The 23,055-nt window shown below is 38.3% G+C and overlaps 1 pseudogene; it reads right to left on the bottom strand.

Annotated features, from left to right (window-relative positions):
• Window positions 1-369: 369 nt before the first annotated feature.
• LOC100986043 (peroxiredoxin-2-like) lies at window positions 370-969 on the bottom strand (annotated as a pseudogene).
• Between the last annotated feature and the right edge of the window lie 22,086 nt (window positions 970-23,055).

Below are 23,055 nucleotides of genomic sequence, written 5' to 3'. Positions count from 1 at the left end.
CTTTTCAAACTGTATCTATTGCATCATGGCATCTTGGAATTAGAAACCAAAGACCAAGAAAGATATTTATACTAAAACATACATAACAGAATATCGACCTTTTTTTTTTTTCTGTCGCTTATACTTTATTGGTCAACTCTAGGCCTGTGTGTGGCTGGGTGGGCTTGTAGGAGGGCATCACTATTCACTAGTTCCCAGGTGGAGGCATGAGACGGCCTTGGTCTAGCCTTCCAGGGTCCCAGACTGTGGACTTTGGAGGGGCAGGTCTGGCCTTTCCTGGGTCAGCACAGGGCACCCAGGTGGCGGCACTGGTGGGCAGCCAGCACAGGCACCTAGGTAAGGGCACAAGCTCACTATCCGTCAGCCAGCCTAATTGTGTTTGGATAAATTTTCCTTGCTGTCACCCACGTTGAGCTTAATCGTGTCAGTGCCAGGCTTCCAGCCAGCGGGACAAACTTCCGCGTGCTCTTCTGCGTACTGGAAGGCCTGGACCAGCCGCAGAGCCTCATCCACGGAGCGTCCCACAGGCAAATCATTAACAGTGATCTGGGAAGGACACCCTTGCCATCATTGATAAAGCGGCCCCTGTAGGCAATGCCCGCATCTGTTTTCAGCATGGCGTAATCCTCAGACAAGCCACTGGCCACCTCAGCAAGCAGGGGGATGTTCAGGGGGCCCAAGTCTCCCTCCCTCTGGGGGTTGTTGATCCAAGCCAGGTGGGTGAACTGAGAGTCCACTGAGATGCCCAGCACTTCGCAGCCCAGCTTGCGGAAGTCCTCGGCATGGTCGCTGAACGCGATGATCTCCGTGGGGCACACGAAAGTGAAGTGCAGAGGGTAGAAAAAGAGGACCATGTATTTCTCTTTGTAGTCCTACAGCTTCACTTCTTTGAAAGCACTATCCATCCACCACGGTGGTGGCCTTGAAGTCAGGGGCGGGCTATGCCATGCGCGCGATTACGGAGGCCATGACTGAAAGCTGCGTGGGCTAAGGCTGGACTCACGGGCAACCAGACGCGTGGACTCACGTTCTCAGGACGAAAACTGACCATCTTAACCAACTTTACACGTAAAGTTCAGTGGTATTAAGTATATTCATATTGTTATGTAATTATCACTACTATCCATCTTCAGAACTTTTTTCATTCTGCAAAACTGAAACTCTATACCCATTAAACAATAACTCCCCATTCCCCTTTCCTCCCAGCCCCTGGGAACCATAATTCTAATATCAAATTCTATGAATCTGACTATTATAAGCACCACATATAAGTGAAATCATACAGTATTTGTCTTTTTGTGCTGGCTTATTTCACTTAGCATAATGACTTCAAGGTTCATTAATATTATAACATGTGTCAGGATTTCCTTCTTTTTAAAGGCTGAATAGTGATTATATAGAGAGAATATTTTGTATATATATTATATATGTAATATTCCATCTCTGTCTCTCTCTCTCACACACACACACGCACACACATATCACGTTTTAGTTATCCATTTATCCATAAGTGGACACTTGCCTTGCTTCCATTTTTGGCTATTGTAAATAATGTCACTGTGAATATGGGTGTAAAAATCTCTCTTTGAGATCCTGCTTCTAATTCTTTTGGGTATACACATAAAAGTGGAATGGATCATATGGTAATTGTATTTTTAATTTTTTAAAGGCATCTCCATGCTGTTTTCTACAATTCTACATTAAAAAGTTGGATTCTAGGCTGGGCATGGTGGCTTATGTCTGTAATCCCAGCACTTTGGGAAGCCGAGGCGGGTGGATCACGAGGTCAGGAGTTCAAGACCAGCCTGGCCAAGATGGTGAAACCCTTGTCTCTACTAAAAATACAAAAATATTAGCCGGGCGTGGTGGCGCGTGCCTGTAATCCCAGCTACTCAGGAGGCTGGGGCAGAGAATTGCTTGAACCTGGGAGGCAGAGGTTGCAGTGAGCCAAGACTGCACCACTGTACTCTAGCCTGGGTGACAGAGTCAGACTCCGTCTCAAAAAAAAAAAAAAAGTTGGATTCTTTTAAAAAATCTTCCAAAAGTCTAACATGTAAGAGAATATCTGAAGTAAGAAATAACAGAAACTACAGCACAGCACAGCACTGCTATCTATCCAAGCTGCTTTAGTCAGATGAATCACAGCTGTTGTTCAGAAGCCAGTTCAGTGTAAAAAATATGACACACAGCCTGTGGTTCCTGAGCCTGACTGTGCGTGAGAATCTTCACACCAGATAGTTGAAGCTAGAACCTCTGGGAACTTGGAATCACATAGAGCTCCCCCAACAGTTATAGTCCTCGTCTGGCCATATGTGAGGAGTCTTTTCATGGATTATGAGTATGTCCACAAACTTGGACTGATAGTATTGATGCAATTAATATTTACTTAAAAATATCTAGTTGTTTAAATAGGTTCACATCCATGGACATACCTTGAGGCAACCATGTACGCCCTCAGGTAACTCCAGAGTGGTAGGGCAGATAAACTGGAGACAGGGTGATAGACCATGGAGCCAGACGCAACAGGAAGGAAGTGGACAAGAAAACAGATGAGTGTGCAGGAAATCAGTAGCTACAGATTTCATTGGCCCTACATATGGTAGTCAGGGAGATGAGAGAAGTCACAGTATAAAAGAGGATCAAAGAGTAGGCAAAACTTGGAAACCAGGTATTTGGGAAGGTAGTTGGCATCAGGGAAGTCCATCAGTAGGGGGCAATAGCAAGGCAAAATAGGGGACAAGGGAAAAGATACTAGGCCTAGGGGAAATAACATATTAGGCAGTTCACAAAATTAAAAAGAAATTAGGCACAAATGAACAACTAGGGCATAAAATTAGAACTAATATCAAAGGCAGCATCCCCTCTTTCTGCCATTTCTTCATTTTGTCATTCTTTCATCCATTCAGTGGCAATTGCTGTAGACTTACTTGGTGCTTGGCAATATGGGTCCAGACTGCTCTTCTGGAATCCTTTAATCCCTTTTGTTTAAGATAAGGAATAGTCCAAAAATCCTACCACAGAATGTCATTACTAACAACATGTACACTGGTTGCTTCCCTTACTTTAAGTAGTGTGCATATGCACGTTTTCCAAACAGCCTGGGTCTGTAAATAAAAAGTCGTCACTCTTTCAGTAGGTATCTTAACAATACCATTAAAAGAGGCTTTTCACTCTGTCAGCATTGTTTTGAATTCCAATTTTGCCAGTGCTTTCTTCATTAATTTAAGAAGTGATTACCCAGCCAGTAGACTATTTTTTTCCTGATGTTCTTTTTTTCCCCTCTTCTCTCTCCTGTGCTATGCTTTATGAACTCTCATTGCTCATTAAATTAATGTGTGAGCAGGAGTTGGAAAAATAACTAAACTAAAATTAGTCATGTTTTCTAGTTTTTAGCAGTAGTGATATGATTTACTAGAGAAGGAAATTGGAACTGTGAACTAAAATTAAGCTTTTGAATTATCTGAAGATTTCATTCATCCTTGTTATTCCCAACCCTAGGGAAGAACTCTGTTCACCATGAGTGGGGAAAAAGTTTCATGCAATAACATAATCTAGTTTTAAATGCGTTTTCTGAATTCTGAACAAGCATAAATTGTCTCTATTTCTTGAAATTTAGGTTAGCAATCTTAATTTAAAATATGCTGCCCATAATTTCATCATTTGTGAATGTGTTAATTAAACTGGTAATGTTATCAAAACAAAATTGAGTTTCAATTTAGTTTTGTGAATATATTTTTCATAACTAAAAACAGTTTTATAGTTAATGTAGACATAGAGCATTCTTCGAATAAATAATCATCATTACCCAAATTAAGCAAGTGTTTGAGTGTCCTTTCAGTCCTCTCATGGTACATTATTTCTGACTGTAACATACCACTGACTTATCTGCCCCTCAGCAAATGACTTACTTTAATGCATCCATTATTCTTTCTGAAACTGTGCTCTTTTTTCTTCTTGCTTTGTTTTACCTTCATGATATCTTTGTTGTCAAACAGGTATTTAAGGTTATCACTACTGAGAGTTTTTCTAGAAGACATTCAATATACTAGAAGTAGAGAAAGAATGATTTACTCTGCTGTCATCTTCATTATCTTATGCAAAAAGTCAACAAGAAAATTCAACATAAATGCTTTACAATAGCAAAATTCAATATAAATGATAGAACTGGTACATCTTTCTCTCTCTAGTCTATTGTTTTCCAAGGTTGTTCTAAAAATGCCTAGTTCATAGGATGCTCCACATAAAAATGGTTCTGGGATGAGATGACTTTGGAGAATGCTGCACTGCATACTCACCTTTGGAGATATCCAAGGCCTATTAGTATATTATGGGCTGAATAAACTTGCTGTAAAGTAACCTGTATAACTTTATTCAAGTGTTTTCCACAATTATTTAGATAGGGAATCATTTCCTCTCCTCTTGGAAGAAGTGTTCCAAAAATAAATGTAAGAAACACTGATTTATTGTTTCCTGCTTAAAACACACTTACTAGTATCTGTGTCATTACTATATATTAAACATACAGCACAAAAAGAGCTGCCTTCTGACTAGCAAATTATATGCTAGCTTTAAAATACAATGTAGGTTTGGAGTGCTGTCAACAAGATGGCAGAATAGGAATTGTTAGCCCTCATCCTGCCACAGAAACACCAATTTAACAATGATATATGAACCCAAATATCTTTATGAGAAGTTCAAAATTCACTTAAGAAGTGGCAGTCACTCAGATTCACATAAAACCAAAATACCACATTGAACTAGGCAAAAGAGCAATTTCGCTTTACTCACATCACTTCCTTCCTCAGGCACAGTTCAGTTTCAAGAAAGATTGCTTCAGCCCATGACTCCTCTCTTGGAGGGAAAGAAAGGAGTATGCACCCAACATTCTCAGTCTTTTGGGGTGCTGAGAGACCTATTTCTGTTCTACCTCACTCAGAGTGCTAAAGAAACCACAGCATAGTTTTAACACCTGGGGACAGCTAAGAACAAAAAACATGGGGTAGACAGCTTACTGCAGCCAGCATGGTTCTGCAAGACTGGGAGAAGGCATACAATCCTAACATTGCTCTCCCAGAAGATGAGGGAGAAGAGTGAAGCATGCATCCAATGCCCTGGTCTTTTATTGCACTGCCCTAGGGAAAAGGGGTTGGCAGCTTACCATGGCCAGCATCGCTCCTTGCAATTGAGAGAAGGTGCACAACACTACAATTTATCCCTCAGAAGGAAGAGAGAGAAGTAGAGAATGCAATGCACATCTATAGAGAAGGTTTGGGAGGCTCCTAGAATCTCTAACCAGGTTTACTGGTGAAGATCTTTTCCTACTGAAGCCAGTCTTTAAAGATTAGAGGAGGTGGCTATTTCTTCAAATGTGCAGGCATCAACAAAAACTACAAAAAGCACCAAAAATTAGCAAAATATGACACAATCAAGGAACAAAATAAATGTGTAACAACTGACCATAAAGAAATGGAGATATTTGAATTGCCTGACAAAGAAATCAAATTAATCATCTTAAAGAAGCTCAGTGTGTTACAGGACAGCACAGACAACTAAATAAAATCAGGAAAATTATACATGAACAAAATGAGACTATCAACAAAGAAATAAAACCATAAAAAAGAACCAAATAGAAATTCTAGAGCTGAAGAATACAATACCTAATATCTAAACTGAAAAATTCAGCAAATTAAATTGTAGACTTGATTAAACAGAAGAAGTAATTTAAAAATATGGGTCATTTGAAATGATCTAGTTAGAGAAACAAAAAGGAAAAATAGTAAAGAAAATCTAAGGACCTATGAGACACCTTCTAGCAAACTAGTGTATGTACTATGTAAATTTTAGAAGGAGAGCGAGAAAGGGGTAGAAAGTTTATTTAAAGAAATAATCTTGAAAACTTCCCAAATCTTGGGAGATATATGGAACTGCAGTTTCATTAAGTCTAAAAGACCCAAATAGGATTAAATCTACACCAAAATACATTATTATCAAATTGCCAAACATCAAAGACAAGGAATTTTCAAAGCAGCAAGAGAAAAGTGATTTGTCACATGCAAGAGATCCTCTATCAGACCATCAGTGAACTTCTCAGATGAAGGCTTGCAGGCCAGAAGAGAGGAGAATAATAAAGAAAATAATGCTGGGAAAAAATGACAAAACATCAACCAAGAATACTATAACCAGCAAACTGTATTTCAGAAATGAAGGAGAGGGAAAGACTTTCCCAGACAAACAAAAGCTGAAGTTTATCTCCACTAAACTTGCATCTCAAGAAATGCTAAAGGGAATTCTTTAAATTGCAACAAAATGATGCTAAACAGTATCACAAGAGCATATGAAAGTATAAAACCCACTGGTACAAGTAAATACATAGATAAATACAGAATATTATAATACTGTACAGGTGGTATATAAATCACCTGTAGTATAAATGTTAAAAGACAAAAGTATTAAGAATAACTATAAAAGAAAAACTACCAAATTTTTTCAATGTATACACAACATAAAAGATGTAAATTGTGACATAAATAACATAAAGTGTGAGTGGTTGGAGAAGTAAAAGTAGAATTTTTTTGTGTGACAGTAGTTAAGTTGTTATCAGTTTAAAATAGACTGGTACAACTATAAGATGTTCTATCTAGCCTCATGGTAACCACAAAGAAAATACCTATAGAAGATAACAGGAAGGCTGGGAGAGATGGCTCATGCCTCTAATCCCAGCACTTTGTGAGCCCAAGGCAGAGGATGATTTGAGACCACGAGTTTGAGATTAGCCTGAGGCAATATAGTCAGAGCTCATTTCTACAAAATAATTTTTTTAAAAAAATTAGCCAGGCATGGTTGTGTACCCCTATAGTCCCAGATACTTGGGAGGCTGAGGCAAGAAGATCACTTTAGCCCAGGAGTTTGAGGCTGTTGTGAGCTATGATTGCATCACTGCACTCCAGCCTGGGTGACAGAGCAAGACCCTGTCTCCAAAAAAGAAGCTACAGGGAAGAAAGAGAAAGAAATCAAAACACATTATTATTTTAAAAAAATCAGTAAAGCACAAAGTAAGATAGCAGGAGAGGAAAAGAAGAACAAAAGAACTGCAAGATCAACAGAAAATAACTAACAAAATGACAATAGTAAGTCCCTCCTATCAATAATTACTTTAAATGTCAATGTATTAACCACCCAAATCAAAAGAGATAGAGTTGCTGAATGAATAAAAAAAAATAAAAACAAGACTCAACTATATGTCTACAAGAGACTTGTTTTAGATTTAAGGACACATGTAGGCTGAAAGTAAAAAATGTTCTATGCAAATAATAAATGAAAACAGGGATGGCTACACCTATATCAGAATTAAAATAGACATTAAGTCAAAATGCAATGTAGATTTCATTATTCCAAACACTGGCTAGATGATATCTAACAAATAATGCCAGATAGTTAATATTAGTGTGCCGAGGAAAAGTACAAAAGTGAAATATTTCCTGGGCCTTTAGGATCTTCAATCAATTGTAAATCAAATTTATATAGCTTAAAATTACTATTTGTTTCTTATTGAAAAAACAAGTACAGTCAGCGCTCCATATCTATGGGTTCTGCATCTGTAGGTTCAGCCAACCATTGATGAAAAATATTTTTAAAAAACCCACAACAATATACATAGTAACAGTACAATAAAAAATTATACAGATTTAAACAATATAGTATGACAACTATTGACATAGCATTTCCATTGTATTAGGTATTATAAGTAATCTAGAGATGATTTAAAGTATGCAGGAGGATACGTGTAGGTTATATGCATTTACTATGCTATTTTATATAAGGGCCTTGAGCATTTGCAGATTTGGGTATCTGCAGAGGGTCCTGGAACCAGTACCTTGTGGATACCAAGGATATGAGAATTAGTATCATTTCTTTTTTTGACAAGATGAACTATTTTAAGTTGTAGTATTTCTTTTTTTAAAGATGGTTATTCTTGCCAGCAATTTTTCGATAATTAGAACTGAAAAAGAATAGTTGTTTCTTCTCTTTTATCATTTCCTTAAATCGAAATTATGTTTCAATGAAAATTTACTGTTTTCTTCTTATACAACTGAGTTCTTTCTTTCCATTAGACTGACATTTCCATGGGCCTTTGGGATATCAAAGGAAACAGCATGGGAGGGGCAAGATTATGATGCACATATTTCTATCCCATCTTTGCTCTTGTGGGTAAACAACTCCATTTAGCTTCTCATCAAGTTTTCACATTGTGATAGGTAAAGCAACGAGACGCAAATGGACTTCAAAACACCTGGCCCTAAATAGGGGGCTTGGAAAATAAATTAATTTAGAATGTAAAAGCTAGATGTCACCTCAGAAATAATCTAATTCAAGGGCTCTCAATGCTGGCTGCAGCATAGAACCACATAGACAGCTGAGAAACAAACAAACCAGCAAGCAAACAAACAAATGGCAATGGTTGAGGGCCCAGTACACAGATTAATATTAATTAATTAATTAGTACTCCAGTGAAATCTGGAGTCTGAGACTTAATATTTTAAAGAACTCTCCAATGGTGGGGAGACGGAGAATCAAAAGAGAAGTTAACGATGATAACAACTAATCCTCTCAAACTCCATCACATTCGGAGTGAGGAATTTCTTGAGCAAGTGAGTGATTTTCTTGTTTACTGTTGGAAAATCAGTTAGTCCATTTGAATTAGAAAGCAGATCTTCTTATCCTTAACCTGAGCACTTTCCATCATATAGCATTGCCTTTCCTCACCATTCTCCTTAGCTACATGAAATTTTTTTTCGTGGACAAGTCATACAACTTCTTTGATGTTCATGTTTTGCTTTACCTGGTCAATAGTACCCAACAGGACCATTTTAGGATCAAATAATAACTATAAAACATGCCTGTTTTATATGTGTTATTAAATGTATATGGCATTGCTGATATATTACAAGTGATCCAAACTACATTGTTCATTTACACTAATTAATAGAATGTTTCCCATCAGCTTTTACTTGAAGAAGGGTTTTCCCAATTTTTCTTGGAAATCTAAGACCATCTCTTAGCATGTTATTTACTCCCAGATTCAATCTCTTTGCTGAAGCTACTGAGTTATTTTCAACATCCAACCCACTCTGGGACATAATCCCTTCCTAGTGACTTTACAAAAAACAAAAAAACACAATAAGAATTCTTAAATAAGTGGCTAGCGCCATGTCCTGGACTGTGATATTGTTTTGTTGCACTACAAAATAAGAAGTGAGAGCAAGAGAAAGTACTTTCTCCACACCGGAGTCCCCACAGGGACACAGCCAGCAGCCTGGCCCCTTTGGAATGGAACACCTGCCTCCTCTGCCTGCTGGGTCCCTTCTCCTTTGAGCCCCCACCTCACACAGCACATTCTACACCTGGCCAGCTGCTCCCTCGACTCCGGTGGAGCCTTCTTTACCAGTGGCTCTGCCTTATTCACACTCAGAGAAAGTCTGTAGGAAGGGGATGAAGGCAGGCTACCCACATGATAGAATGCCAGGGCTGCTAGTATGTCTCCACAGAGAAGATAAGCTACGTTGCCTAAGAGCTGGAACTCCAGGTGGTTCTTGGGGTGATCTTTGGAGTCCCAGCATCATTTGAGGTCAATAGAGATAGATGCGTTGTTGAGTAGGTGGTATGCTAAACTCCCATCCAAGGAAAAGTGCAGAAAGTACCACTAATGAATGCCAAACTGGCCCCTGGGCATACTGACCAAGGGGCTGCCATGATTCCTAGGCCATCAGCGTTTAACTTGATGTTCCACTGGGAATTGCAGGGCTGTCTGCCTAGACTTCATTACCATGAATAATCAAAGTTGGAAGTACGTCAGAGGGCTTCTATGGACATTGTTTTTCACCTACTATAAGGTGATGGCAGTTTGCAGTAAAATTATTTCATGGAAAGTCCCTAGAATGCACTGATGTAAGCAGCTAACACCAGCCTCTCTAAATCAATCATGTCATGGTTTCAGCCTAATTACTAGAATTGGTGTTCAGACTAAAGAAGTCAGTAAATACCAGAAAGTAAGTTTTATTGCAAAACAGATTGCAGTTCCAGTAAAGTTGTTGTATATGAACAGAAACATGCTGCTTACAGATGTCCTTCAGCCCCAATCCTAAGTAATATATATTACAAAATAAAGGGGGAGGGTGCCCATAAGTGGCAAGGACAGATGCTCCTAGCGAGGCATCACGAATCAAAAGCAAACCTAAATATTCACAAGAGGTATGCCATGACTGGGTGGAATAAAATCGGACAGGCTCAATTTTTAAAACTGCTTTAGGTGACTGTCTTATCCGGGGGGGGGAAAAACTGTCTTCATTGTTAATTCAATGCCTGTTTGCCTTGCATAGAGCAGGCAACCAAGAATGTGAATTAAATGAGTCCTGTAGATACAAAGGGGAAAGTACCCATTTCAAAGAGCTTTCTGTCATCCTTATTACCAAGTTCTCTGCTTCCAAATTATAAGGAAGGAAGTCCTGTGACTATCCGGGCGGGGGGGAAATGTGGTGGGTTTACTACAGGAAATTGAATCAAGTTTCCCACACTTATGTCCAGTGTATTTATACAAAACAGGTACCCTGATCTTCTCCCCATTTATTCCCTAATTTCTTTACTCAGATGAGGGAAGATAATGGTTTCTTTGAAGCTGAGAATCTGCTAGGCCTTTTACCTTCAGGCTGTAAGCCTCTTTGAGGTGTGTAACTGTATCTCATATCTAGCATAATAGATGTTTAATAGATAGTTGCATATTCATGTCTTATATAATGGCCCTGCCAATGAGGTCATGGTCAGCCAATAGATTTTTTTGATTCATGACTTTATATTCTGGACATTTTTCCATCTCTACAGATGGACCCTTCATCTACAGATGGAATGACCCTCCATTTCTTTCTTAATTTAGTCTCCACTTCTCTCTTCCAGTCCCTTCCTTCTCTTCCTCTGCCTCCCACCACAGTGTATGGTTCCAGGTCTGGTTGCTTTTGGGGAAATTATCCCTTAACTAATTTATATGATTTTAGCGCTAGTGATAAAAATGTATGTACCTAAATCTGAAACCTTTAAAAAAAAGTTTGAAAATCTTTAAAAAAAACTTTTAAACTTTCTTTTCAACTTTTTAAACTTTTGAAACTTTTTTTCAAACTTTTAAAAGTCTGAAACCTTTAAAAAAAAGTTTGAAAAGTATAATTCTTTCCTCCAAAATTATTTTATTTTTGAAAAAAAAAAGTTTTTTTAAATGAACCTCAGGTGTACCAAATTGGACTGATCTAAATTCTTACTTTGAGACACATTATCTATTTATTGGTTCATGCATAGTCACATTTTAAAAACATTTTATTTATTTATAAACACAACGAACCCTTGTGAACACACGGCCTGACACAAACACTAGAACATTGCCAGTAACTTAAATAGATTAGCCTATGTGTTCCAGTTCCCCTGCCTCCAATGCACAGGAGCCACTATCCTGAACCTTGTCTTTATCTACGATCCCCATGCTTTTTAAAATGTGGTTTAATTGCTTTTTAAAAACTTCTTGGAAAGGATATCCTGTTGTCCAAGGTTCTATAGCTCTTGACTTTGTCATTCAATAATACGTTCCCACAATTATTCATGAATCTCCTTTTGTCACAAAATAGAAAATTTGTCACAAAATTCAAAAAAGAAAGAAATGAAGAGAAAAGAAAGAAAGAAAAAGAAAGGAAGAAAACGCTTATATATTCTCCCACTGTGAATGGTATGACCCTAAATTTAGGTTATATTAAACCAGGCAACATCACCTGCAGAATAATAAATCTAGAGTAAAACATCAGGAGTTCTCTCATTTATTCTCAGTATCTTCAAGTAAGACTAACACAAGAATAACTAACCCATTAAGATTCATCTATGTGTCATGTTGTTCAGTAATACTTCCCATCGTTTTTTAAATAAGGTAGAGTGCCAAAAATATTTTACATTAATCTATGCTGAAACTTACTGTGCATCTCTTTAATATAATATTTAATAATTTTATTCAAATAATGATTCTAATTGTTCCTTTTAGCCTCATATCTGGTTTTTCAGCTCATGTAAATACATCTAAGAAAGATATTTCTCCTAGAATTTCTGGCACAAACAAGCCCTCGAATTTTCTAGGTAAGTTTTCTAGGCTCAACACCATAGCAACTCAAGATTAAACTCCCTGGACTCTTTTGGGGCTGCTCACAGGAACCCAGTCTTTGAATCATCAGAGACTCAAGCTTTTTTTTGTTTGTTTTTGTTTTTTTTGAGACAACAGTCTCACTCCTTTGCCCAGGCTGGAGTGCAGTGGCATCAACTGGACTCACTGCAACCTCCACCTCCCTGGTTCAAGCCATTCTCCTGCTTCAGCCTCCTGAGTAGCTGGGACTACAGGCACATGCCACCAAGCCCGGCTAACTTTGTATTTTTATTAGAAACAGGATCTTGCCATGTTGACCAGGCTGGTCCCGAACTCCTGGCATCAAGTGATATACCCACTTGGCCTCCCAAAGTGCTGGGATTACAGGTATGAGCCACCACACACAGCCTCAACCATTAATAATCTAAGCCGATCCTCTCACACTGTAGTTGCTGACTCACCACTGAGCTGAAGCATCAAATCCAATCTGGCCATAGAGGTCCACTCTGCAAGCCCATGGAAAGCCAGGCAGCACCTTGTTCTCCAGCTGGAAGATTTGGACTCTCATGCACCATATCCCTCCTGCCAGGCAATTTGTGCAGCAGCATGGAGTCCTGGTTACTAAAAAGAAAAAAAGAAAAAAAAAAAGGCCTTTTGGATATCCTCCAAAGCTGATGTTGAAGTTCTGGCAGTATGGGAGCTCCATCTGAGACATCAGAAATAAAAATTACAGGAGGAATTGCTGGAAAAATCCAGACTCCAGTTCTTGTCCTAGTAATAGTATAGAGGAAGTGTTAAACAGAGGCTGTGATTCTAACAAAAGAGGGAAGGTTTCTTCGTTTCCCATAGCCTCAATGAGAAAGTGGAACTAAGGAAGCAACTTTTAGATGAATTTCTTTGGTTATGCAATTACATACTCCTTGAGTGTTTAGCCAACACACCTGTTTATCACTCAGCATTCTAATAGAAGCTGGAGATGACAGAAAAACGAGGGAAACTCACATTTACTATATGCCCACCACTGTGCTAGACGTTTTCTCTTTTATAGATGAAGTAACAGGGGCTCAGACAAGTTAGCTAACTGCCATGCTGTGTAGTGCCAGAGCCAGGTCTCAGTGCAAAGCCTGTGTTCTTTTCATAATATCATTGTTTACCAATAAAAAAATTAGAATCTAATTGAGAATAAAGGCACAAGAATAAAAGAAGCATGGTGTCTCCACTGACAACCAAGGAAGTTGGACTGAAGGAAAATTGTCATCAGAGTGAAGCAAAAAGAGGTGGAATCCATGGAGAAAGACACATAACCAGTGTTCAAGCTCAAGCTAGTGGTCATTAGGAAATAGTATAGAGGCTTGAGTAGGATGGCTTCATTAGAGATAGGTATTAGAGAAACTGATCTGATTACAGTGGCCCAGATTTGATAGCGGTGGTCATAGGAATGGAGAGGAAGTGTCCCACAGAAGACCCTGTTTTTGATTTCCCACAGCATGCTAGAACATGATATATGGTAAATAAATTCTCTGCAATGATGGAGATATTGTAAAAGAAGGAATGACAGAATACAATTTAAAAATATATAGTCGTTCCAAAAGTTAGAGAATGATCTTGCTGTCGAAGAAAGGGAAAATAATAAAACAAGCTAACAGGCATTTTCAGCTATTAGCCAGGCCAGCTCAAAGTGCTTTTATATACATTAACTAAATTAATATTCATAACAGCCTGAGAGGTGGATACTATTATTATCCTCATTTTACAGGTGAGAAAACTGAGGCATGGGGAAATTAATAATTTGCCCTGATTTCACGCAGTTAATGAGAATTAGAACCAGGCAGTCTGGCTGCAGAGTTTCCATCTTAACTTCCATGTGCAAGACTTAATATATGAACACCAGGGCAGAGAAAGTCTCTCTCCTTTTGATGGGCTTCCAAAGTATTATGGAAACTCAGAAGAGGGTTAGATTTTATAAAGAGGTGCAAGACATACAGGTGATATGTGGACATGCTATGGATATGCAATATAAGTGAAATATTCCAGGGACATATTCAAAGAGTGTGTTACTACAGCTGACACCTAGAGCTGGGCACTACAAAAGACACTAGGTAACTATGAAGCACGTTTCTCCATCCTCCATTGACTGGAGCCATTACAAAGCTTGCTTATAGGCTATGAAACACATTGCACAGTCTACAGTTTTGTGAATTGCTTTGAACTGACCTCTAGTTTTGTTTATATGTTTATCACCCCCAGCTAAATTTTAAGATCTTCAAAGAGAGAACCTGTTCCTTTGGTCTTTTTGGTATCCTCAGTGTCTATCACCAATCTATACACAGAGTTGGTAGTTAATAAATACTTTTCTAGCCTACAAAATGTTTTTGCAGCATAACCTAGGAAAAGACTGTTTTTAATTATGCAACAGCAACTCACCACACAGTTACTGTTTATCTATTCTGTCCTCATCTGCCCTGCTGGTTGGAACAGTTGCAGTTAGAAAGAGAGATATAGAAGAGAGTAGAATTTCAAAAATTGTGGAGAATATAATTATTTTGATTCCTTTTCAGGCAATTTCAGATCTTTATTTCTTTGGGATCAATTACCAAAAATATTACAGTGTTCTTTTAGTGGTGTCATGCTTCCTTGCTTTTTCGTGGTTCTTATGGCCTTGCATTTGATGTCTGTGCATTTGATGGAGTAGTCACATTTTCCAGACTTTACAGTCTGGGTTCAGTGGTGAAAACTTTTACCTGCAGGTGGGTGTGAGGGTATTGGTTGGATGGGAGTGCAGCAGCTTTGGTTCTGAGTGGGCAGCTGCAGCAGTGTAATCTCTGTACAGCTTTATCAGCTGAAGTCAGTCCTGGCAAAGATTGCAAGTGTTTGTGACAGCAGCAATGGTAGCATGAGCTGTTGGGATCCTTTGTGGTAGAGATTGGTTGGGTTTTTTTTTCACAATGGAAAATTCTAGCCAAGGGGACGCCTCTTGGCACCAGATCTGACATGGCCCACAGGCAGCCACGGCTGTACCAGTTTCCAGGGTGTAGGTTCTCAGAGGAGCTGCCGAGCTGGGGTCCTGGGCTCAGGAGCTTAAAGAATTACTGTGGTACTTGGAGCCCGAGGCATGAATAAACTTTCCAAGGCACAGGCATGTGCAGATCCCTCATAGATCATCTTTGATCATTCTTCATGTATTATGATTCAACCTAGAATGACATCTAACTTCCTCTCCTCTTAGCTTTTTCTCTGTTTACATCAATGATAGCAAGTGACATGAAAATAAATAAGGTTTCATGGTAACTCTAATTCAGTCACTTGATTCTGAGCACCAACATGTTTTCTGGCAGGTTTTCCTGGAGTGTGAAAAAGAGTTGTGTGAGCAGCAGGGAAATCAATGTTCTCATCTCACTAGAAACTCTGGCCTGCTCCTGCATAGCTGCATGGCACCAGGATTTCAGGAGAACAACTTTTTGACTCCTACAAATGGGTCTTGACTTTCAGTAACAAGGGGTTAATTTAGACGGACATCAGAAACCAATTCAGGCCCCCAGTGAGTGAAAAAGAGCCAGGAAAGACTTCAGAACCATCAGTTCCTTCTGCAGAAGGCTGTTTCTGGTTTTCTACCAGTCTGTTTTTCTGTTGTGTTTTCTACTTTTTAATTTGCCCCTCTGCTCAAGCAGCCTACAGCCCATATGAATGAGAGAGTTTTAAAAATGTTTTCTTAAATAAACATTTTATAAGATAGTACATATAACTTCTGCACCTTGAAAAGCTTTACAAAATCTGTAGGCTTTGAGCATGCAGACTAACAGTAAGGCAGAAGTAGATAGGAAAGAAGGGACAGGCTCTTTGCTACTCTCCCCAGCACACACCTTTTCTGATCTCTCAGCTTGTATCTACAGCCATTATGGAAGTGGGTAAAATAGAGCAGAGAACTTCTAAAATAGGCTGTGCAAGGCACTGAGTACTGAATAATGATATTAGGAAAAAAAGGAGGAAGAGTATGAGTGCACTATTGCTCAGGTGCATCAGTAGAAAATACTTGTGTTTCATTTATGAACTGTCTTCTAGTGAACTGCCACTGCAGGAATTCTGTTCCTTTTTTGTGTGTATATTTTCTATAGCCTAATGTTTTAAAGGGATAAAAGACATATCATCAAAAAGGAAATAATATGCTACTTAATCAAGCATACATCTAGACCAGAGGATGGAGCAGAACAACCCTTTTTTTTTCCTCTGAAATTGCTTATCATGCTATACTGATGTCACCTTGGCTCGTTGTCAAGGATTCTCTACTCTCTTTTTTTTCCCATCTCCATCCCTTTTATCTGACTACACTTTCATTCCTCTAGCCCCATTCCAAGGTACTGGATTCCAATCATGTTTTTCTACCTAGATTCCTCACCTTCTTCTCATAGAGCCAGGGAGAGTGAGGGAAAGTGGGAGGGCTTTAAGTTCTTCAGTTCCTTTGAAGTAAAATGTTTATTAGGTAAACACACTTCTGCCTCTTGTAGTATAGACTACTTCTTTCAACATAATGCTAGGGTGTTATTATTGTATGGCCCCTTTTCTCTGCTGTGTCAAATATCTACTTCTGTTGCTCTGGTTTGACATAGGCAACGTTCAAGGAGAGGAATGAGCCAGACCCTTTCCCCAGCTCCAACAAAGAAGGTGCAGATGGGGGAGGAAAGCCCTTCCTATCTGGTATACTCTGAATTCCAGTGCAAGTGTTTCATTAAAGCTTACCAAATAAGATATAATTTTCATAATAGTTAGAAAATTCAGGTTGCCACGTTTTTCCTGTGTGTTAATGCCGAGAAGACATGGAATATACTAGTTATGCCAAACAGACTATTTGGTCAAGATGGTAGAAAAATGGAATTGGGGCAGTGGCTGAAAGTGTCAATAGCCAATGACAGAAGCCATGGGCAATTCCCCTTTCTTGGGGTTTTAGCCTTTGCTGCTGAGAGGTTTTCCTGCCTTTTACTGTGGACCACATTTGTAAATCCCTGTGCAGTACCAGGAACTCAATACCCGTTAACTTCTTAATCAGTAGAAGACAATCTTTGCAAATTTGAAGGCTGTTTGGAATTAAGGGCAGTTATACCAAGTTAGAGAATATATCAACAAGCAGAAGTGGTATTAGAACAAACACTCTTTAAAAGGTTGGTTTCTAAATATCCTGTGTTTTTCCTAAGTCATAAAATTGTGCCATTTTTTTCTTCAGGAGACACATTCAGAAATAAATGTGTCTCTAAAGCAAATACTGCCTGTGAAGCTGGAATTACTAACCCAAATCATCCTCTTTTTCCAGAGTCTCAAGGGGCTGAGGCAATATCAGTAATGGAGACGCTCAGATATGGGCAAGACACACATTTAACAAGTCCTATGAAGGAAAGCATGTTTGCTATGTCACTATGCTCTTCAAAGTCAACTGGGATGATGGCAAAGGGCAACTGCCTTGCAATCCTTTATTTTAGTGCAGAAAAATATCCTCAGTGGTCAGAATTACTCACTTGACTCAAGGAAGTTTTCAAAACATTTCTAAATATCATAATTCACCATTATAGACACAGTGTTATTAGAGAAAAGAAAAGTATTAAGATAGAATAAGAGGTCAAACTGTCCTGTATTAAACATGTCATAACAACAGAGAAAATGTTGCAGTAACCTGACCTTTTTGTTTCAAATGAAAATCAAATATAAGCTTTTTCTGTTACATTAGCAATCATGTAATTCTCTAAAGGTGGCTTTTAAAAAATGAGAGGCTTCAACATTTCCTAGTGCATGCTAGGAACATTGTTAAATTGAATCTTTTCTTTTTATGAATAGAATGACATTTAGTCTTTCTGAGAAGTGCTGCTTTGGGGGCTGATGACCATGATGGGCATGTATTAGTTGACCAGTTTGCACAGAGAAAACATTCAACTTAATAAGCATTTCTTGGTTCAGTATTTTTGGCCACATACTATGTGTTGAACAGAGTGAGTGATAAGAAATGAGTACAGGATTCAGGGGATGTTTTTTATAGTGAGACAGCCAGGTGGGAAGTGGTCCCCACAAAAACTCCAACCAGCCTGTGCACTGGGAGGAGTGCACACTTGGGCGGAGCCACAGAAGTTCGCGCTATTTGCAGTGGGGAGGAGCCCGGCCCCTCCTCTTCCTGAGTGGAAACTGGAATTCAAACTGTGAGGCAGGAAGCACACTAGCAGGACCCTAGCCTTGTGGAGAATTCATGTTTCCCTATTTTTTGTTTCTTGTTTTTTTTTTCCTTTTCACCCAACAAATCCCATTATTCTCACCCTTCAAATTGTCTGGGAGCCTAATCTTTTGTAGTCAAGCGACAAGGACCCCATCTTTAGCCAAACTAAGGAAAAGTCCCTCAACAATAGGAATGTAATCTTGTTGAAAAAACAATAAATACCAAAAAAAAAAAAAAAAAGAAAGAAAGACAAGGTAGAATATGGAGTAGAAATAATAGATGCTGGTGGTAGATATTGCAATGAAGAGAGAAGGGATGTTAAGGGAGACCTTGAATTTGGCAAGAGGGAAGGGAGGCCATCCTGAGTGAAATGTCAGAGGGCAAGAGAACATGGCAGATGATGGGATGCAGTGAAGAGCCTTGAGAAATGAGGTTCCCATTAGGAGGGGCCAGATGATAAGACGTTTTAATCCTAGAAACAGGAATTTTTCAATTGATCTTATAAACAAATAGTCATGGTAGGTTTTTCAATCAGTGAAATGAATCATGCCAGTTGGGAGCAGTAGCAAGTAGAACAGACTCAAAGAAACAGCATCTGCAAACATGAAAATTTAGAGGACGGTTTTCACAGTAATATACCCATTAAGTGATTAAGGTCTAGGGTAGAGTCCATGGAATCAGAAAGAAAAAATAAAACTGAAAACATGAGGCAAGGACCGATCTGACAGAGTTTGAAGAAAATGAAGTGCTGAAGATCAGGTCCCAGCATCGAGTCTGCCACAATGAATATTCAGTGGATGGTGTTTGAATGGGTGACTAATAAGTAAATCTCAGGTTCTGAGTCTAGGTGACTAAAATATTGATAGACAGACAAGAACATCATAAGCATCTTCAAATAGGCTTAACTGTCTCGGAGACTACACAAAATTGACATGATGGCTACTCAAAGTCAGTTCATTTAATTCAGTATATCCAGTTTTTAAAAAATCAAACTGGTATGTAGAAGAGCCAGCAAGCTTTTGAATATTTCCTTTTTCATCTAGTTGTTTTTGATGTTGTGGAGACATTCAATGACAAATACAGAAAGAGGAGACTGATTAGGGTTTGTGGAAAGTGCTAACCTTTCCTATATTTTCTTTCATTACAGAAAGATTGCTGGTTGATCTGACGGTATGTCCAATTAGTAAATGCTTTCCATAGGTTCATTTGCTAAGGCCAAAAATAGAAAGGACTTTTCAAAGAACACCATGCCATTTTCCCTAAACAAGCTCTTTCTGCCGGGGAAGTCCTGCTCACCTTTCACCAGCCTTCCGAATGTCTGTTACTCCCTTCTCCCCTTCTGCTTCTGGCTTAAAAACACTTTTTTATTGTTATTACCTTGGCTCAAAGCTTCTGTAATGGTTTCTTGCTTAAGCATAAGGACATAGAAATTAGAGCAATGGTCACAACAGCACAACATGGCTGATAGGAAGGACTGGAAATGCTAGTTGGTAATGAGAAACAAGCAGACACAATGAAATACATTAATCCAGAAGTCACAGGTTATGACCTCATTCTTATAACTCTATGTTGTTTTAAGTCTATAAACTTTCATATTTACTTACAAGGGAGTATTTAAATATGTAAGTCAAAACAAGCAATAGTCAGAAGCTGGAAGAGATCATTAATAATTTAATACATCTTGACTAGTTCCAGATTGGAGGTACCATATAGATGTTTATTCCTGGATCAATTGGGTTTTGGTAGTTACTATATTTTTAGTTCTAATTAAAAACACACTAGAGGAGGATTTGAAAGCTATGAAGGTGCTGCCACCTGGAGGATTTTTTCTGCCCATTTGGAGTTTTGCCTTTACCAAGCAAGGGCAGACTAGTGGTAGTAATCATTCTACTCTGTAAAGAAACCGAGCTCTCTGGTTTGGGATATCACAGAACAGGGAGACAAGCAGCCTGGTAACTGATGGCACTTTACATTTTTCAGCCATATGTTTTAGTGTCAGATGCCATAGGCACTGGGGTGAGGTGGCCTTTTGTATTCTCCTCACTGGTAACTGCTTAGACTCACATGAGCCTTTTACACAGTTCCACTTCCCATGAACAATATAGAATGCCTAGAGAAAGAAAAAAGGTTTTTATTCCCTCGAGGTTTAAATTGACATGAAATGAGTAAATAACTTAAAATATAGACATAATCGAAGAAAAATAATTATAAAACCCTAACCTCTCCAACTCTCCCGAACTCTACCAATTCTTTCAACATTAATTCTGCATGTTAGGACAACAGCGCTCTAAAAATCCTGCTCAGAAAACAGGAATTAGGAATGGATGGGATACTATTCTTAAATTTGCAATAAGGGGCAAAATGGTTGCCAAATTCATTATCATTTACAGATGAAAAGACAACGTGACGTATCACCAAAGGTGTTCTTTATTGACTGGTCCCCTTTGCTAAAGCTTTAGTTCTTTGTACATTAGGTTGATATATTTTTAAAAAGTAATCTTAAACAGTAGACTGTTAATTTGGGTTTTTTTGGAGGGGTATTCCTTGGTTTTTAGAAGCCCTTTCCATTAACCCTTTAGTGCATTCTCCATGAATTCTTTAGCCTGATGTTCACCAAGGTGCCTGCTTCTGGCATGCTGAGAAAAAGAGGACTTGAACTTCTATTGAACCTGAGGTCTCAGCACATCTATGGGGCAGAAATGTTCCATTTCCCCATTAAAAAGCTTTCATTTATAAGCCACAGATGAAATTTCATCTGCTTTGCATCAGTCTAGTTTATAACCCTAGAGAACTTGGCACCACAACCCTCAAACCCATTATTGGTATTTTCCCTTCTGATGGGAAATAATACATTAACAACTTGGTTTTTGTTTATTTTGTTTTTGCTTTAAAAAAATGAAACACATTTCATGTGTTGCCCTCACATTTTTTTGTTTCTCATCAAAGCTTTATTCTGGGCTCCTTTCAACTGTGCATCTCTGGAATGACAGACATATGGGGTTTCTTGGTTTGTTGTTGTTTTTGTTGTTTTTCATTTTGTTGGGTGGGGATGGTTTCTGATCTTTATTTGCATTGCCAAGCAACCTGGAACTCTATTGGCAGTTACAAAAGCTCTCTTGGATTGCTAAATTCATTTCCATTGGAAACACAGTTTTACATATAGGAAAATAAAATGGCATCTTTTAAGTTTTCCCTCCAGAAAATGTAATCATGAAAAAATATGCTCTCTCTTGTTGCTGATTCTCATACTACAAAAGTGCTACCCAGTAGGCAATTAATTGACCCATAAAATGTAGATAAACTTGATGGGTCCAAAACCATTTTGATTGGAGAATGACAGCCGCATGAAGGAGTCCATCAGGATCACTGCAAGGCACATCTATTCAATAATAAGCTTTTTGATGACAGGAGCTGGTCTCTTGCATTTAGGAAATACTTATTGATTAAGGAATGTAGAGGAATGAGATAGAAAACAGGAGAAAGGAAAAAGAGGTACTTGCTGGAAAGTGGTTGAGAGCCACCAACAATTAACAGTGGCATTGCTAGAGAGCCCTGGGCCACTGTGGAAGGCCCATGCAGTGGGTGCCCATCATCAGCCCCTTCACAGAGCAAGATTTTTCAGAATTAATCATTTTTATTTCTATAGTGTAGAATGTAAAAATGATTGTGAAATGAATGCAAAATTAGCTGAAATAAACCCCAATCAACTCTCACAGAAATTTCTTTGCCTTTGCCTTTTTTTTGGCTTGGTTTATTTTTATTGAGCCAAGGACTTGTAATATGGCCATTCTGTTTTCTGATTCAACATTTGTGTGGTGAGTACAGAGAGATGGTTTGGTCACAAAGTAGTTGGCTGAATTGAATATATTTTACCATAAAAGAGAGGGTAAATTTTTGCCAGAAGTATAGTATAGACATATTCCTATCAAATGACACTTAAAAAGCAAAATGATCAGCTTATTCTGCAAAACTAAAAAAAAAAGGAAAGGGAAAAATGCAATTGTTAAGCTTCTTGACAAATTTAGTCACAAGATATAATGAATACTGAGACTCATATTCCAAATTGTGTTATGCCCCAATATCAGATACTTTTAAAATATTTTAATATTTAACTCAATGACCAAATAAATTGTTATCCATTCTGTCTTTCTTCTTCATCTGAAAACAGAAATAAAATATGACATAGTGTAGCTGCCAATACAGACTTCTAGAATTATGAGAATTTCAAGATAAACAGTTAACCATATGAATGTGTATATCACTAACCTTAAAAAGCAATAATAGAATAATGGTAACTATAAACAAAGTACCATGTTAGATGCCTTAGATACATCATCTCATTTAGTCCTCCCAGCCCATTCAGGAAGTCCTTGTTATTCCATTTCACCCTGACACTTATAGGGATTTAACTAGCCCAGAATTGTACAGTGGATGCCAGATCAGAATTCAAACACCTGGAGCCTAACACCAGAAATCATCCTGCAAACAACCACACAGTAAAGATCATCCTGTTATATTCATTTGATTATTCTATTTCCATTTCAAGACTCTGTTTACACTGATTATTAACCTTAGCACATTTTGTCCTTTAAATAGTGCGTTTTGGTGTGGTGTCTGTAGTACCTAAATTTGCTTGAGGGATGTTCTGAAAGAATCTGCTCAGGTTTTTGTTTTGTTTTGTTTTGTTTTGTTTTGTTTGTAT

This window comes from Pan paniscus, chromosome 5, assembly GCF_029289425.2.
Source record: "Pan paniscus chromosome 5, NHGRI_mPanPan1-v2.0_pri, whole genome shotgun sequence".
Lineage (NCBI taxonomy): Eukaryota > Metazoa > Chordata > Mammalia > Primates > Hominidae > Pan > Pan paniscus.
The sequence above is the reverse complement of the archived record's forward strand: the minus strand, read 5'-3'. Positions and strand labels throughout refer to the sequence as shown.